The sequence below is a fragment of the Quercus lobata genome, chromosome 1, assembly GCF_001633185.2.
Source record: "Quercus lobata isolate SW786 chromosome 1, ValleyOak3.0 Primary Assembly, whole genome shotgun sequence".
NCBI lineage: Eukaryota > Viridiplantae > Streptophyta > Magnoliopsida > Fagales > Fagaceae > Quercus > Quercus lobata.
This window is the reverse complement of record NC_044904.1, coordinates 36,047,531-36,064,401: the sequence shown is the minus strand read 5'-3', so window position 1 is coordinate 36,064,401 and position 16,871 is coordinate 36,047,531. Positions and strand designations below refer to the sequence as shown.

The 16,871-nt window shown below is 35.4% G+C and overlaps 1 long non-coding RNA gene and 1 pseudogene across 1 annotated transcript; one reads left to right on the top strand and one right to left on the bottom strand.

Annotated features, from left to right (window-relative positions):
- Positions 1–5,420: 5,420 nt before the first annotated feature.
- Positions 5,421–8,593, bottom strand: LOC115951826. The gene is made up of 5 exons (XR_004083288.1): positions 8,455–8,593; positions 7,446–7,584; positions 6,719–6,994; positions 5,987–6,139; positions 5,421–5,886 (listed from the first exon to the last, which is right to left on the bottom strand). It is a non-coding gene; the product is annotated as an uncharacterized LOC115951826 (long non-coding RNA).
- Positions 8,594–12,040: 3,447 nt separating this feature from the next.
- On the top strand, positions 12,041–15,645 carry LOC115953183 (annotated as a pseudogene).
- The last annotated feature ends 1,226 nt before the right edge of the window (positions 15,646–16,871 follow it).

Sequence of the window (16,871 nt, the reverse complement as noted above, 5' to 3'; positions counted from 1 at the left end):
TTTTTTTTTTTTTTTTTTTTTTTTTTTTTTTTTTTTTTACAAGATAGAAATTCTACTCTAATCTAATCTAATCTAACTGTATATGTGTGTGAAACTCCTTTCTGGAGATTTGAACTCCAACTCTTAACCCCTACACTCCACATGCCTCTGTCTCTATGTGAACTTAATACATTTTCAATTGAAATTAATTGTACTAGATAAGATAAGCAATAATAAATCTGAGGAATACAAAAAGGTCATAAAACGCTAAAATTTCAAAAATTCTAGTCAAACAAAATCCTACTTACCCCAAAATTAAAGGTAAAAATACAAAGCAATATTTCGTTAAAATTTCCCCTTTTTACTTTTACTATTGCTGTTGGAATTTTCCTTGCACTTCCGGACTTCCTGAACAAGTCTGGATTCCAAAGAGTCCTTGCGGGCTGAGAACGTTGAAAAAGCAAACCAATAAGCACCCAATTAAGTGGTCCATTGGATTTTAGCTTCTGCTTTGAGTCCTGAGGGTTTGACATCAACCAGAACCATATTGGCCCAACATTAGCCCAGACAGAGAGAAAATGGATGGTCTCCTAATTCGTTCAAAAAATAAATAATAAAAAAGGAAAAAAGAAAGTAGGACTAGGACCATAAATGTAAATACCCCACAAGTAAAATTTCTCATTCGTTCAAATCTTTAAAAAAAAAAAAAAAAAAACTTGAGAGAGTTCAGTATATTTCTTTTAAAGCTTAATTTTTTAAAATGATTTACTTAAACCTCAAAGTTTTTATAAATAAAATTAAATAAACGTTTCTTTTTATAGTTTAAGATGATTTTATTTAAATCTTAGAATTTTGGGTAAGTTTCATTTAAATTTCTTTTATTCCAGCTAGTCATGTGATGTTTAATTGTGTTTATAGAAAAAAAAGAAAAAGAAAAAGAAAAAGAAACATGCCCATTAATTTTAAATAAAAAATTTTGTTTAAAAAATCATCTTCTATTTGTTGTGAAATCTAATTTTAACAACAGACAAACCTGCGAATCTAATCAATTTGATCCGATCTAATGAGGTGCTTAACAGGTTTATATGTTGAACATGCGAATAACCAGATTCGACCAACAAAGGCATACTCACTTTCATTATATTGTTGTCCTCCAACCTGAGATTTTATGCATCTCTCCAATGCTCATTACTGAGGGAGGCAAGATATAGTAATGATTTCTTGTGAACACGTGAAACTTGACATTTTTTTAAATCGTAAAAGTCATCCATGATTGATTTTGTGGAATTTTGTGAAAATTATCAAAGAATCCACTAGGAAGTTATCTTTTATTTTATTTCAAAATCTAGTTTTGACAATATATGACTAAAATGGCTTCTTCATAATTGCAAGAGAGACTAAAAGAATAATTAAAAGTACAACCATTTTAGAAAAGAAATAGTGTGAATCACGAAAAGTTGAAAATTTGATATATTATCAATAAAGTCAAACTAAAGATATTACAATTTTTACTATATAAACCTTACAAATTGATGTGTCATTAATCATAAAAAAAAACAATTCAAAGTTTCAAACATTCATCTTTTATATATATATAATTTGATTTTTAGCTGACTTCATAATATATTGTTTTTACAATATTCTATATATTTTTAATTGATTTTAAAATATTCTACATTTAATTCATCCATTAAAATCATAAAACATCATATTTTCTTTATATGGTAAACTATATAGTTTTTTTTCTTGAGAAGTTAAATTATATAGTTAAATATACAAATGCAATCATAAAAAATATCGAATGCTAGATTATATAGTTTTATAAGCAAAAACAATTAAATAATTTTCTAATAATAACTATCATAATTATCAAATTTTCATTTTTATGAATTACCAAATTTCATATTTAGATAATGCTAAAAATTTCTGGTGTATTACATGAATTATTAACTAATTTATGATATGTTTCTTAAAAAAAAACTAATTTACGATATAGTTAAAATGACGACAATCACATTCATTATTATGTTGGTTTGAAATTTTTTCATAAGAAATGGAAAAAAGTTACTAATTTTTTTTACAGTTGTTTTTTTTTTTTTTAATATTTCCTATAAAAATAATATCAAAACTTTTTAAAAGTTATTCATTAACAAATTCTCTAAGAGCACTCTTTAGCCGGATCCAAAATACCAATCAACATTCATCACTCCACAAATCTAAAGCACAACAAATTAGATTGAGATTATTTGGTGATTTTTTTCTTGAGTGAAGGTACAACAATGAATTTGAAAAATTCTTTAGACATAAAATTAATGAATATAACCCATTTTCTTGGTGATATATCAAATTAATCTAGTGTGCTATCAATCCTGAAGCCCACTTCTAAAGCCCACTTCTGGGTTCGCCCTACCAATCCTGTGGATGAAGACATTTAGAGATTGTATTAAACTGTAGCCCAAAACAAGAACCAATTAGTCTGTTTAACCGATTGGACTCTGAATCGATCCTCATTTTATTTTCTCAATTGAGCTAGTAATATTTTTAATTAAAAAAAATACAATGCTTTTTTTTTTCTTAATTTTTTAATCATAAAATAGTATTTAATTAATAAATACACAATTACACATCAAAAATCTAATTTAGTTTATAATTACATTGTTCCTCAGTCTACGTTATGTTAAACCTGGATCCACCAAAGCAAGTGTGCTAACCAAGAAAGAGAGACAACGCAAATTGAAGATGTTCTCATCATCAAACCCTAGTACGGCCTTAGGGTTTCACATGACTCACCGACTTTTTACATTCCTGGGTTCCATTAGCCTCCAGGTACAACATTATCATATATGTAATAATACTTTTAATTTCCTGTGAGTATAAAATTCCTGTGAATCTTGGTAATAGTGGTTTTTTTTTTCTTTTTTTTTTTTAATAAACTTTAGATTTAAGTTTCTAGAATTTAAAGATATACTAGCCTTATTGCATGTGCTATATATACATGTGCTCTAAGACTTATTTTTTTTATTTTGGTTTAGTATTATAATTTTTCCATCATTCTAATTTGAGGTTCACATGTTTGTCAAATAACATTATGCATGAACTATTGATATAGTCAAAAGTGTTATGAGGCTAGCCTCAAAAAATGAACACATCCACACATGAACATATGATTTCAATGTTATTTCCGTGTTCATTTATTAAAGCTAGCTTCATGACACTCCTAACTATATCAGTAGTTCGCAAATGTATAATATTATTGGACAAACACATAAATTAATTGCAAATTAAAATGAATGAAAAATTATGACACTAACCCGATCCCACAATTTCAGTGTTCATTTATTGAAGTTAGCCTCATGTCATGACAGTCCAAGTTGTATTAGTAGTTTGCAAATGCATAATATTATAGGACAAACATGCAAATTAATCTCAAATTAAAATGAGTGGAAAATTATAACACTAATAAAAAAAAAAAAAAAAAAAAAGCTTGAGGACATCTAGAGTTTTAGACTTAAAAATATATTCAAGATTCCTTTGTGAAATTGGACGTTTGAACAACGGTGATTACCTTATTTTTTTTTTCTTTTTTTTGTGGTAAAGAGAATGGTGCATTTCATTTTTTTTTAATCTTTTTATTTTTATTTTTTATTTTTAAATTAGACTCTTTTGTTATGTAAGAGAGTTCTAATTGTGTATTGGTATAAAGTGGAGAATTAACCCTTTGAGATAAAATTGATAAGAGTAAGAAGTTTTTCAAAGAGAGTTTCAACTTATGGCGTCCGTTTCTGATAATAGCTCTTTATCATCAGACCAAGACATCAATCAATTTTTGATATACGCGGAGATTAAACCCCATATCTCTTATTCAACCATTAGAGACTTTACCAATAAAGCTAATTGAAATCCATAGTTAGTTAAGGAGTTGATCCTGCTCAGAAGCCATTTTGAAAATAAATAAATAAATCCATTTGTGTGATATAATATATAGATATTTTTGTTCCAGTGACAGAAACAAAATAATAAAGAAAACGTAAACCCTGCCAAAAATTCAAGCCCAAATCCAATATAAAACTCAATCCTATGTTTATCTCTCACTTCAATTCACGCACCACCATAGGCTTCATCGTCCAGAACCAAAAAGAACCCATCTTGATCATTTCCTTGAAAGAAAAATCAAAGTGTTGGATTTTGATTGAGATGTTTGAAAATTTTGGACTGGAATGGTTTTTCAGCCAAAAATAACAAAATTGGGCATAAATTAATATAGCAGTTTAAAATGTGACGTAACCAAAATAAAAAACCAACCATAAACTCACTAGGAACCAACCACGTACATTATGCATACTATGAGCACGCATACTAGCCTCTGAGCACGCATACTAGCCTCTAAGCACGTGCTAATTTGCATTTATTATAATTTGAGATTTCTACTTTTTCTAATCACAAAAAAAAAAAAAAAAAAGAATATGCGAGGTGAGTTTTGTAGATTGGAGGAGTTTTAAAACTAACAAAAGAGTGATCCTATTTTGTATAGAGTTAGAGAGAAGAAGTGGGATTTAAATTAACGTAAAAGTAGGAGTTTATTAGAGGCAGGAAAGCGTTTCAACGTAAAAGTAAGAATTTATTATTTTTGTCAATTTACTATTTTAACCCCATTTTTAAATTTTAGGTAGGGGTATTTTTGACAGTAAAAAAAACAATAACTAACTTTCTTTTGTCAATTTACTATTTTAACCCCATTTTTAAGTTTTTGGTTAATTAATTTAGGGGTATTTTTGACAGAAAAAAAAAGTAATAACTAACTTTCTGAATCCTCTTAATATATACAGATAAATTGTAATATATATCTCTTTAGTTTTTTTTTTTTTTTTTTTTTTTTTTTTTTTTTTTTTTTTTTTTTTTTTTTTGGATAAACTTGATGATGTTTAAAAAAAATGATTTGAAGATAACTTTTTTTAAAAGGAAAAAAAAAAAAATAACAAAGGTATAGTTGCTTTGAAATTGAATAAGTGGGTTAGTGGAAGAGTGATCCTATTTTGTAGAAAATGTTTTAGATGAGAGTTAAAGATATATTTTTACTTTGTTATCCTCAAGTTTTGCCCCTACTTAAACGTAGGTTGTAGGGGCATTTTGGAACATACAAAAATCCGGTCCAAACAGATACAACCTCTTAAATAGTAGTATAGATATATATATCAAAAGAATTCTTGCTCAAATCATATAGATAAATTAATTTAGTTTGTGTATCTATATAAACTAGTCGCTAACCCGTGCGATGCACGGGATTGTTTAAAAAGAAAAAAACAATATTGCAATTATCATTTGCTGGACTAAATCAGAATGTCTCAAGACTCACTAATCAAATAATACAACTAAATGGCAAAGAGCCAAGCATAACATAAAATCTTCAATAATTCAAATATTAAACATTGTCAAACCTAGTACACAATATGCTTGTGCCCAATAAAAGAAATCCTGTATATTAGCTCCATAAAAATACATACATGCCGAAAAGATTAATACCACTACCATAGATCCATTGGCAATGAAGATATTTTCATAGTTACATATATTCTATGAATAAACAAATAAAAAAATTGCAATAATGATCACAATCTTATTTTCATAATAAATAAATAGAATATAGTTACTAATGTCAAATTCTTTTGCTATGACTCAAAAAGAGTAGAGAAAGAACATAATACAACAAATCTGCATTATATAGAAGAGTACATCATATATTTATTTAACATAAAACATTGAGTTCTATAAATTGTTATTTAGAACAGAGAAAGCAAATATTTGACCTCATGCCACATGGAGAGAGAAAGAGAGTAAGGAAGCTTTTATGAATTTGAATCAAAAGAGGACGTCCACGGCATCTTGATTTTGCTCCCTTCAATCCCAATTCTGCAAAGCTCACAAAAAACCAATAGGAAATCGGTTGTCAATTGAACTGAAGGTGAAACAAAGAGAAAACAAATCTCTTCATTTACTTTTAATCGCTTACCATCATTAGGAGCATAGAAAAAGGAGAAGGTGCACTAAAGGCGAAGCATAGAGACTGGAGAGAGAAACGGATGAGAAGCTATTGTTTTCCTTCTTCTTCTTCTTTTTTTCTTTTTTGATAGAAAGGGGCTACGGTTTTTGATTTGGGGGTTTCCTGCATATTATTGTTATCATGGGAAATTTTAGCACAGCTCCAAAATAAGTTTTAATAAACCACCTCTTTTAACTGATTTTTTTTTTTTTAACCAAAAAAGGCCAAGAATGATTGAAATAAACAGAGTATTTACAGGAAGATTTATAAACAGTAAACAAATGTAGGACATGACTAATCTAATCCTGAACAAAAATTAAAGCATGATGGTATTAAAGTTAGATAAGTTTGACCTATATAAAGAGAACAGGAATCTTCACATTCCCAACCACGTCTCTTTTGCTAAGATACCATAGATATTGCTTTTTCAAAATTATGAACAAACTTTGCCAATAAAACCATCTCCACGTTAAACCCTTTTGCTTTGCCTTGAAATAGTTCTTAGAAGTTAAGTAGACATTAAACATAAGTTATTCCCAATTAAAAAATTAAGCATAAGTTATTACACTTAAATGGTGGCCAACACAATTCAAAGCATACCACATCAATGATTATGTTTGTTCAACATTAAAACAATGCTAGAATGGAGGGGCATAAAGCATTTGAACCAAAATAGATAGAAGATTGAAAGCAATCACCAACCTTATTAGATCTTAGAATATCTATTAGTCCAACAGTGAACTTCTGACCAATGGCCATGTGATAAGGAAAGGACCTTGTAGCCTCCTCTAAGTCAAATGGATTGTCTATGCACATGGCAGCTGTAAGCGATGTATTCTCTCCAGCTTCTGCCAAGTACTTCGTCAACATGTTTGCACCATATTCCCAGCCAATGACCTCAATGTAATCCATGGCCTTGCCTTATTGATGAACTGTATAGCTGTGGAGATATAATCGCTGTCAGGAGCTATAAATAACCTACAGAAAATAGAATAGTAAAGAAGCTCCTACTATTAGCACATTTAAAAGAAACCTGTATTAGACGATTCTCCTATCCATGTACCTGAGTATGAGATTGATTAAAATTTACCATGAAAACAACTACTTTGAAGTAAAAGCGGCAAGGTTTCCTCCCATGCCCACACCACTGAATTTAAAAAAAAAAATATTAAAAAAAATGGTCAGTCCTAATTCACCTCACACATCTAGAATGCGATCCCCCATTGCTTGTTGTGGTGAAATGAAAAACCATGTAAAGTATGTCATGGTAAGAACATGGAAACACATACTTACAAAGATCCCCTTAAATCAATGTCATAGTAGTGAAGCTAAAATTTTCTTAACAGTTCCTTATGAACAATTATGAAGCATATATAAATCATTAAACAAAATTTTCTAAAAGTCAATTACATAGATAACAAATACTCACAAAGCCTTGGCAGCTTCTCAAAATTATCAAAGGAAATAGAAACTCAACCACAAAGCCTTGGCTATATTTGTCCATTTTCACCACCCTTTCTTCTACCAAAGTTCCAGACTTGTCCTGTAAATTCACCTACTTGGCTGCCCTGTTTTCAATTGATACAATGGTGGTTAGGATGTTGATATAAGGCTTTGAAATTAGGCATTGGCGACTTAAGGTCACCTTTTGCTTTTGATTACAATAGTCCAAACCGTGGTGAAAGGAGGCAGAATATCCACAATTTATAACCAAGGATAAACACTCAAACAGGGTATAATCAAGCCAAGTATCACATGTGTATGAGATACAAATTGCAATGCATGACAACTCTGTGTAATGTCAAGCAATATAAAGTTTGCATTAAAGAGCATAAAAACCCAGCCATTGTTACACTACACCATTGCATTGCCCTATAACTTGTACATTGCATGCAATAAAAAAATCAGCATAGCTCTTTTGCATAAATCAACACATAATGAATGACTCTAAAGGGTTTTCTAGCAAAATCCTGCTGATGGCATTAGCATGAAGCAGCGTAGTAACCGTAACAAACAGAAATTAAACTTCCTCAGCCTAAATTGCTCAATTTTGTTCTAGATAATAGAAAACAAATAAAAAATTGTTGTAATTATGTCAAATTACCCATGACTGGATTAGACTATAACTGAATCAAGCGAAGAATGAACTTTGCCCATACACAGATTGTCATCCAAAAATCTCTACTTAAATCTCAAATCATGAACCTAGAATCATAGAAATCACAAGTCCTCTCCCTCGGCTTGCTCTTGCTCTTGCTAAAATTTGATATATTGAAAGGAACCAAAATTGAGGGAGAACCCATATTAGGGTTTCGAGTATTGATAAAAACCAATTCTAAAGCAAAACAAAATCTGAACCAATTTCGTAAATCAAAACCAAACAAAATAGCTGAACCTAAATCCTATTAAACACCCAAAATTAATATAAAAGATTATACCTGTAGCCGTTGGTTGTGAGGCAAAGCGTTTGTAGCTTAGTTGAATTCGTTTACCGTCGCAGGGGAAGAGAGACAGAGACAGCGTTTGAAGGAGATAGAGATTTGTTTAGGGGTTGAATTTGCGTTTGAAGGAGAGACAAAGACAGAGAGATGGAGATAGCGTTTGAAGGAGATAGAGTTTATTCTGTTGAGTTTGCGTTTTTGTATTGGGTTTTGTTTAGGGGTTGAAATAGGTTTTGTATTTTACCGGGTTTGTTTTGGGGATAAATAGTTACGGTGTTTAGATTTTTTTTTTTTTTTTTTAAATAGTTTTTTTTTTTAAATAATGCTGATGTGGAAAAATGTGGGAGCTTGAAAAGCTTCGGTTTTATATATATATATATATATATAGATTACATTATGCATGACTTTTAAAGAGAAGAAACGCGGCTGTACCAAAACTAAAACCTTAGATCTTGAAACCTCTTCTACTTAAGTTAAATAGAGAAAAATCATCCTTGTGCTAAGAGCAAAATAATAATAATAATAATTGTGTATTCTAATAATAATAATAATAATAATTGTGTATTCTTGTATTGAGTATTAAACTATTATTGAAAACAAAAAATTTGATCCGACTAAGTTCACTGTTATTGCAAATCATTGAAGAGTTTTTAGGAGTGCTAAAAGTTTGGGTTCAAGCAAATGAGATTCTAGTATATTGCGTATTGTAACAGGAAAATGAGGAAGATAGAACTTTATTTTATATAGGCGTAAATGCACTTTTAGTCCTTACATTTTGCATCTTTTTCATTTTAGTCCCTACATTTTCATTTCACCACTTTTAGTCTTTAAATCAATTAACGCGTTTCATTTTGGTCCTTACCATTACTCACTTAATAGAAATTGCTGATGTGGCAAATGGAGTGCACTGTTGGTACATTAAATGATGACGTGGCTAATAAAATAATATTAAAAAATGCCACGTTAGCATAAAATAATGATAAAAAAAGACACATAAGCATCCACATTAACTTTTGATTTTGAAAATTAATTTATCTATTTTAACAAAAAAAAATGAAAAAAAAAAAACAAAATTAGAACCTAAAATACACTTGAATTCAGATTTGGTCTCATCTTAAACATGAACAAGAAAGAACACAAAACCAAAATATTCAATCACATGAACACAAACCCAAAAAAAACTTCAACCCAAAACTTCCTTATCAAAACCGATTCCCCCAACCCTTCCAAAACATTCTCCAAGCTTCCTCTCTCTTCCAAAACTCAAGGCTTCCTCTCTCTCTTCCAAAAAACGTTCATGGCCAAAAGCTTCGAGCTCTACCTCCTTGCTCATCGCCACCGCCACCACTACAACTGGTTGTGGTGCTTTTTTTTCTTTCTCTGACTGACCCATTTTCTTTATCTCTTGATTTTGCAAAAACCTAAACCCAAACCTAAATGCCTCAAGCTCCTCGCTCAGATCAGTGCTTTGCTCTCTCTCTGTTGCTCAGATCGATGTCTTTCTCTCTCGGTGGGTCTCTCTCTCTCAGACCGGTGTCTCTCTCTCCCCGATTCCCTTTCTTGCTCACCCCTCCTTGTTTCCTCCCCTTTCCACAACCTTCCATAGTTTTGATCTGGGTTTAGAGAGAGGCTAAGATCGGTGTGGTGGTAGTTGTGAAACAAAAATCAGTGGTGGTGGTTGATGGGTGGGTTTGTTGTTGGAGTGGGTTGTGGGTGGGTTTATTGATCGTTGATTGCTAGGTTTGAGATGTTTAGGTGTTCTTGTTGGAGATCAGTTTGTGTTTGTCTTTGGTTGACAAGAAAGGGTAGGAAAATCCTAGAAAATCTGAGTTTGTGTTCTTATGTTTAATCTGGCTTTGTATTCTTATTTTAATTTTAATTTTGCTTTTGTTGGTATGGTTGAGCTAGGTTTGTGTTGGTATATGTGGATTGATTTTGTTTTGGATAATTTGGTTTATGTATATATACATAAATGGATTGATTTTGTTTGTACAATATTCATTTATGATTTTTCTAGGTTTGATTTTCTTGTGTTCTTATGTTTGATTTTCAGGGTTTGTATGATTTTTTTTTTTTTTGGTTTGTGCTCTTTTGTCTTTTTGATGAAGATGATGGCAGATCTAAATTCATGTATTTTAGGTTCTATTTTTTTTTAAAATTTTTTATTTTGTTAAAATATATAAATTAATTTCAAAATCAAAAGTTGATGTGGATGCTTATGTGTCTTTTTTAATCATTATTTTATGCTGACATGACATTTTTTAATATTATTTTATTGGCCACGTCAGCATTTAATGTGCCACGTCAGCATTTAATGTGCCAACAGTGCACTCCGTTTGCCACGTCAACAATTTCTGTTAAGTGAGTAACGGTAAGGAGCAAAATGGAACACGTTAATTGATTTAGAGACTAAAAGTGGTGAAATAAAAATGTAGGAACCAAAATGGAAAAGATGCAACAGACTTCCAAGTTCCAACAAAAAGATCACTCGCAAAAAGAGAGATCATCCACAAAAAAGCACAAGCATTTATGACTAGAAATATGGATTTCTTTTAATTAAAATAGAAATTCATTTGTGAAGAAAGAACACTATTGAAAATTTTTAAAAATCTGAGATTAGTACCTTAGGAAGATAAGTGGAACATTTGTAGTGGTTACATATACAGAGGGTTTAGAATGTTTAGATTACAACGGTTTTATTAATTATAACTGTGGGAGCCCGAGGACCGAGGATGAAGTTGAAGTGTTGTAGAATTGGTGTGGGAATGCTGCAGGCCACAGGCCCAAGGAAGAAAGCCGCCCGAGGAAGGGAAGAAATTAATCAAGGTACTCTGTAGTATTCTAAGTGGGAGTTGGAATCTGAAGAGAGTGGAGGTCAGTGGACAGTGGGGAAGCTTCTGGTTTGGTGTAGCCTGTTGCATCTATATTAAATGGTAGACAATAGCTTTATCAACCGCATTGATAAGGAAATGACCTGAACAGTGTAAGTCACAGCTAAGCAGATTCCTTCCACCATCTTTTTCAGATGTGAAAAGTAACAAGTGTCATAAAATGAGGGAGGTTAGGTGAGAATGGATGATGGAGATATGATAAAGGTAGAGGTATATAAGGAAAAGGAGGAGCATTGGAAGGGGGGATCGAGACATAAGCATCAAAAAGAGATAAGCACAAAAGAGAGAGAGAAAAGGGAATGAACAATGTAACTATCCATACAAACTTATCCTCCTTGGACGAGTTGAAGGAGTAATAGATTCCCCCTTTGTTTTATAAGATTAACCTTTTCTTCTCTATTAAGATCCTCAGGCAGAGTCCCCTCTTGTTGTTCGTTTCCCTCTTTTACAAATTCTATTGATTTGGGCCAAGGTTGAATTGTGCAACTCACTGTTCTAAGTAGGCTTGGGCCGATAGATTTTTTGGTCCTTACAATTGGAGCTGTCTGTGGCAATAACAAATTGTGGTGGATCCGTCCTAAGTACTGATGGCTAATGTAGGCCAAGATAGGGTGGAATCAGTGAGTTCCTTGAGGGAAAACTAGTTTGTTAACCTGGAGCGTAGGAGAGATAGGCAACATACTCCAAGTGTTATGGTGGAGTCTCATCACACTAAATGTACTGAGCGGAGTCATTCCAAGTCTAGGAGCCATGCATCTCTTGATTTTGAGACGCAAAAGTTGCAACAGGAAATAGATCGCCTACATAACAAGTTGAGGTGTAGGGGACGTAAAAGGATAAGCCCCTCTTCCCCACCAAGTGATGGCTCTAGAGGAAGCAGGGATAGTTCTTACTGCTGCCGGTCAGAAACTCCATCTAGTGAGTCCTATTCAGTTTCTTCGCACCAGGATAAGTGGGAGAAGAGTAGTCATGACTATAAGAAAAGGGCTTCCCATCATGGCCTGGGGAATGATGCAATAAGTAAGGCCCTGCAGCAGATCTCTAAATCACCCTTCGTCAGAAGGATTAACAGGGCCAGGCTCCCTCATCGGTTTTCTCAGTCGACATTTTCTATTTACAATGGGAGGACTGATCTCGTGAAGCATGTCAGCCATTTTAACCAGAAGATGGCAGTTCATGCCAACAATGAGGCCTTAATGTGCAAAGTGTTCCCCTTCAGTCTTGGGCCTGTGGCTTGCGTTGGTTTGATGCCTTAGAGGAAGGGTTAGTAGGGTCTTTCGAGGAGCTGACAAGGGCATTTGGGGCTAGATTTATAACATGCAGTAGGGTCCCCAAACCACTAGACTCGTTGCAATCTATGTCAATGAAGGAGGGAGAGACCCTCAAGATTTACTCAGACCGATATTGGGAAACATATAATGAAGTTGATGGAAGCTTTGAGGATGTGGCCGTGAGGACTTTTAAGGTTGGGCTCCTCGCCGAGCACAAGTTGAGGAAGTTATTGACGATGAAATCCACTTCGAACATGCGCCAACTTATGGATTGCATAGGTAAGTATAAGTGGGTGGAAGAAGACCAAGTGCAGGAAAAAGGGAATGCTAAGATGTTCCCGAAAATGAGGGATCCTCGGGGAGGTGGATACCAGGGTAATCGCCCCTGAAGGGAGTTTTCTAATCAAACGTCACTATTGGGAACTCAGTTGGTCAACTCATTGTTTAAAGAGCCAGTATATCACATACTGGAGAAAATTAAGAATGAGCCTTATTTCAAATTGCCCAATAAGATAGGCGGGGACCCTTCTAGAAGAAACCAAAGCCTCTATTACCATTACCACCAAGACCAAGGGCATACTACGGAGGATTGCAGAACCCTGCGAGATCACTTGGGCTAGTTGGCAAGGACAGGGAAACTCAACTGGTTTCTACATCAGCCTACAGGGTAATTTGGCCACACAAGAACTGAATTTCATAAGGGTGGCTCCTCTCCATCAGCACGGGGCACTATCAATGTAATTCTCGCCAGGCCAAGGAACAATGGGACCTCAAGCACTGGGGTTATGTCAGTAGGTATGGGTTGTGATATAGAGGCTGATGATCATGCTCCCAAAAGAGCAAGGGCGATGGTCACCCTTACTCTGAGTTTTTCCAAGAAGGATAAGTAAGGAACCCTCCAACCACATGATAACACTCTAGTGGTTACCGTTAGGATTAGGGGCTACGATGTGAAAAGAGTACTAGTTGACCAGGGGAGTGGAGCAGAGATCATGTGCCCAGATTTGTACTGGGGGCGAAATTTGAGGCCCGAGGACTTAGACAAGTATGATTCACCGCTGATAGGTTTTGATGGCAGAATGGTGGTCCCCCGAGGAATGATATGACTGCCTGTACAGGTTGGTGATGTGGAGATCTAGCTTAATTTCATAGTAGTAGAAGCGTTTTCCCCATACACATTTATCCTAGCTAGACCTTGGCTTCACGCCATAAGCGTCGTGCCCTCAACATTGCATCTGAACGTCAAGTACCCTACTCAAGGGAGAGGGGGAGAGTTGGTAGGTGATTAGGCCATGGCTAGGTAGTGCTTGGTGTTAGCAACAACGCAGCAATTTTCGGGCCTTGCCGCGGTGACTGAAGATTCGATTCCATAGCAACTAAAGACTAAGACATCAGGAGAATTATCTGACGAGCTTGAAAAGGTGATAATAAGGCTGGACCGGGAGCAATATTTCCAAGTGGGCTCCTAGTTGCCACCTATAGAAAAGGTAAAGTTGGTGAAGTTCTTAAAAGTAAACATTGTTGTTTTTGCGTGGAATGCTTATGATGTTCCAGGAATTTTTCTCGAGTTGGTGTGTCACCAGCTGAACGTAATTCTCGAGGTTGTGCCATGTAAACATCCTCTTCAGCGCTCATCCAAAAATCACGCCGAGGTAGTCAGGATAGTGGTAAACAAGTTGAAGCAGGCTAGAGCCATCAAGGAGATTTTCTATCCCGAGTGGCTGTCCAACACAGTAGTGGTTAAAAAGAAAAATAGGAAATGACGAGTGTGCTTGGATTTCACTGACTTGAACAAAGTCTACCCAAAAGACCCCTTCCCCATTCCTAGAATTGACCAACTGGTGGACGCCACGGTGGGACATCCTTGGATGAGTTTCTTGGATGCCTTTCAGCGTTACCATCAGATACCTCTGTCATTGTCTGACCAGGAGAAAACGGCCTTTCGTGCTCCTAATGGGAACTATCATTATTGTGTGATGCTCTTTAGCCTAAAAAATGTAGGATCCACGTATCAGAGGATGGTGACGTGGATGTTTAAAGCATAGATTGGGAGGAACATGGAAGCATACATTGATGACATGGTAGTTTAGAGCAAGCAGGTAGAAGAGCATTTGGCCAATTTGGGGGAGGCTTTCTTAGTTTTGAGAGAGCATAAACTATGCCTGAATGCATCTAAGTGTTCTTTTAGGGTCAGCTCGGGCAAATTTTTAGGTTACATGATTACTCACCGTGGAATTGAAGTCAACCCAGAGAATATCAAGGCTATTAACAGTTTGCGTCCTCCTTCAAATCCCAGGGAGGTGCAGAGGTTGACTGGGATGGCAGCAGCCTTACACAAGTTCATCTCTCGGTCTGCAAACAGGTGTCGTCCTTTTTTCCAGCTGCTTCACAAGTGAAAGGACTTTCAATGGACCGAGGAGTGTGTAACGGCTTTTGAGGACCTCAAACAGTATTTGTCCAATCCACCATTACTTTCCAGGCCCGACAAGGAGGAGGTGTTGTATGCATACCATGCAATCACCGACTATGCTGTTAGCTTCGTCCTAGTCAGGAAGGAGGACGGAATTCAGAGGCCTATCTACTATGTTAGCAAATCCTTGCAGGAGGTTGAGACGCACTATCTTCCTTTGGAAAAGGCAGTGTTGGCCATAGTGCATGCCATTAGGAAACTATCTTATTATTTCCAAGCCCATACCGTTGTGGTGCTTACCCAACTCCCTTTGCAAGCCCTACTGAGGAAATCAGATTACACTAGCAGGATTACTAAATGGGAAACCAAGCTAGGAGCCTATGATGTCAAGTACATGCCTCGGACCGCCATAAAAGGACAAATCCTAACAGACTTTGTAGTAAACACTGAGGGTGCCCCCGAAAAGGAGGAGGCAGTCATGGGGGTATTGGTCATGTCGGCCACTATTGTTCCATCGTGGAAAGTTTATACAGATGGAGCTTCCAGCCGAAAGGGAGCAGGAGTAGGGATTGTGTTGGTCACCCCTGAGAAGCTGATAATGGAGAAATTGTTGTGACTGGGATTCTTAGCCACCAATAATGAGACTGAGTATGAGGCTCTACTAGAAGGGGTAGCTATGGTCAGGCTGCTAGGAGGAAAAATGGTTGAGTTGTACTCGGATTCTAGACTGATCGTGGACCAAGTCAATGGAAACTTTGAAACTCGGGATGAAAGGATGCAAGGGTACCTTGCTAAAGTGCAGAATGCACGAGCTCAGTTTAAGAGTTTTATATTGAAGTAAATCCCTAAGGGAAAGAACTCTCATACAGATTCTCTAGCGATGTTTGCCACTTCGCTATAGTCAAGTCTTCCTCGGGTTGTTATTATTGAGGAGATGGACAACCCAAGTCTTATAAGGGCACCTTTGATAGGGGTGTGCAACCTCCATATGGGACTGAGCTAGATGGATCCCATGGTAACCTTTTTGAAGCAAGGATTGTTGCCTGAAGACAAGTGTGAGGTAGAGAAGGTACACAGAAGTGCCCCTCACTACTGGCTGTCTGAGGAGCAGAAGTTGTACAAGCGCTCTTACTTAGGGCCATATTTGTTATACGTACATCCAGAAGCAGTGGAGCCCTTATTGGAAGAGTTGCATAAGAGCATCTGTGGGAGTCATACAGGAGGAAGGTCTTTAGCACATAGGACCCACACCTAGGGATACTGGTGGCCTAGCATGCAAAAAACCTCTCAAGATTATGTGAAGAAGTGTGACTAATGTCAGAGGTATGCCCCAAATATCCATTAGCCACGAGGAATACTAAATCCTTTGTCTAGCCCTTAGCCATTCGCTAAGTAGGGCTTAGATATAGTAAGACCTGATAATGCTCGAGATTGTTAACCAGATCGCTCATCCAGAATGGAGTTGTCCTATGTCAACCCGACCCTGAAGAAATATAGTGTGAAAAGAAGAAAAATGGGTCACCGGTGTAATGCCTGTCACAGAACCTTCGATGCTAAAGTTAGAATGGCTAGAATAGAATAACAAGAGCAGAAAATCAATCACTATGAATTTAGAGTCTGTGTGCCTTTTATAGGTCTTATGAATGGGTATATATATAGGTGCTTCCTTCTTTCTTCTAGTCGTTGGATCCATCTTAATGGTGACATTATTCCCGAATATGTAATATCCTTGAGGGGCGTTAATGGGGAGATATATTCTCAACGGTATGAAGGCTTATTAGTGCTCTCGTAACGCTTCGTCATTGATTGTGTGATGATGGCCTTGTCCTCGCCAGGTGGTCA